Source organism: Mustela lutreola, chromosome 1 (assembly GCF_030435805.1).
Source record: "Mustela lutreola isolate mMusLut2 chromosome 1, mMusLut2.pri, whole genome shotgun sequence".
In the NCBI taxonomy this organism is placed as follows: domain Eukaryota; kingdom Metazoa; phylum Chordata; class Mammalia; order Carnivora; family Mustelidae; genus Mustela; species Mustela lutreola.
In genome coordinates, this window is record NC_081290.1 from 200,816,075 (window position 1) to 200,818,030 (window position 1,956).

At 40.8% G+C, this 1,956-nt stretch overlaps 1 non-coding gene across 1 annotated transcript; it reads left to right on the forward strand.

Moving 5' to 3' along the window:
• The first annotated feature begins 928 nt into the window (after positions 1-928).
• On the forward strand, positions 929-1,035 carry LOC131822871 (U6 spliceosomal RNA). Its single transcript, XR_009350354.1, has one exon. It is a non-coding gene; the product is annotated as a U6 spliceosomal RNA (small nuclear RNA).
• The last annotated feature ends 921 nt before the right edge of the window (positions 1,036-1,956 follow it).

Here is a 1,956-nt window from a genome sequence, read left to right on the forward strand (position 1 = left end):
CCAGCATCCTTTGCCAAAAGTTGTGACTATCAATGCCTATCTATTCTCTGGGATATTTGTCTTGGGAAGGAAATATCGAATGGGGCTGATATTTGTATGTATATATACAGGTGGGCATGTATATTTATATATGTAGGTAGACTAAGAGGTAATAAAACATATTTTAAAATACCTGTTCTGTATATGACAAAATATTGATGGTATACTTGGTAAGACCAGAGAAGAACTACAAAAAAGAAGAACTAAAGCAATGAAATATTTGAATAGAGCTTCAAGATAGCGATGAAGGAGGTGCTTCAGAAGATAGACAAAAAATATTTTTTGAGGACTTTCCAGATGTCATCACTGGTTCACATATATAATTTCTTCTGATTCTGTGAGAACACTGTGAGGTGTGGAGTATCAGGTCCCATCTTACAGATGACCAAGTACATTGGGAGGGTAAAGAGATTGTCCAGAGTAAATGGCAGGAGGAGAACTGAACCTAGGTTTGTAGACTCAAAATCTCTTGTTCTTGTGTTATTGCACTAATAAGCAGTGACATTTTTTATCTTATCTCTCATTTTTTATTTTTTAATATAAGACATTTTATATATCTTAGATCTCATCATTCTATAAAAAAATCTGAGTGTTATTCTGATAGGAAGTCACTTTTCCTGAGAATGGCATTTATAGATGTATAGCCTGTTTCTCTGTGATGTCCAATAAAGCTTACGGACATAAAATTTTTCTCGAATATTACTGGGAATAAAGTTAAGGTGATATTTAAATTGTTATTCTGAGCACCCTGTGTCCACTTTGACTTTGTATCCCACTGATGCCACCCACCACTTCCATAGGGGGTTCAGAAGATAGCGGACTCCCTGGTGTAGAGGTGGGGGAGCACTTCTGGAAGGTGGTGGAGGAAAACTTTAAAAAAGCTCTGGTGGTGCTCGCTTCAACAGCACATTTACTAAAATTGGAATGATGCAGAGAAGATTAACATGGCCCCTGCATAAGGATAACACATAAATTTGTGAAGCATTCCATATTAAAGAAGCAAGCAAGCAAGCATGGGTGGCTGTGCTGGGCATGGAGATGCAAGGGAGGATTTGTTGCCCTTGGTTCTGGGAGTGATGTCAGCAGACAGCCTCCAGCACTCAGCCCCTTTGGGAGTTGCCTCACCCGTGGGCACGCATTCCAGGGGTTTGCCCACTTCCAATAACCGATTGAGGCAGAGGGTAAAAGTGCAGCTTTTTTGGGTCCATTGGAGGCCAACTCTGAGGGGTTATTTGCTCCAGCATGTCCCATGGAGTCAGCTGAGGCTATTGGACCAGCATCGCAGCCAGACTTCTCCCTGTGCCCACTGCCGCTTCCTTTCTCTCCCTTCCAGAGGTGTGGATCCCAGAGGCATTCCCTATTTAACATCCTGAACTCTAAACTCTTTCTCAGAGTCTACTTCTTGGAGAACTTGAACTGCAACAGTTCAGTTTATCTATGCTTGCTTTTGGAGCAGGGGTGGGTAATTTTCTCTAAAGGGCCAGACAGTAAATATTTCAGCCCTTGCAGTCCAACCCTGTCTTTGTAGTGTGAAAGCAGCCATAGATAATATGTGGATAAATGAGCATGGCTGTGTTCCAATAAAACTTTATTTACAAAAAGAAGCGCTTGGCTGGATTTGGCCATGTGGATATAGTTTGCCAGAGAATTACTGATTACTGAGAATAACTGATTCATTTCAGATGATTGGAGAATTCTGGCGAATTCCTGATTAATTTCTTCATGCCCAATATTGCATAAGTTACAAAGCAGCTCATTATTGTGCATAGTGAGTGCTGAATGCTGGATAAAGCAGTAAGATACACTCTTAACAGAGCTAACAGCCCACAAATACAGTTTCAACATAGGACAGATTTATGATCTAATGCTAGAAGGTACTTTTAGAGGTTGTCTTCTGCTCTAGGCAGAGCTGTTCCC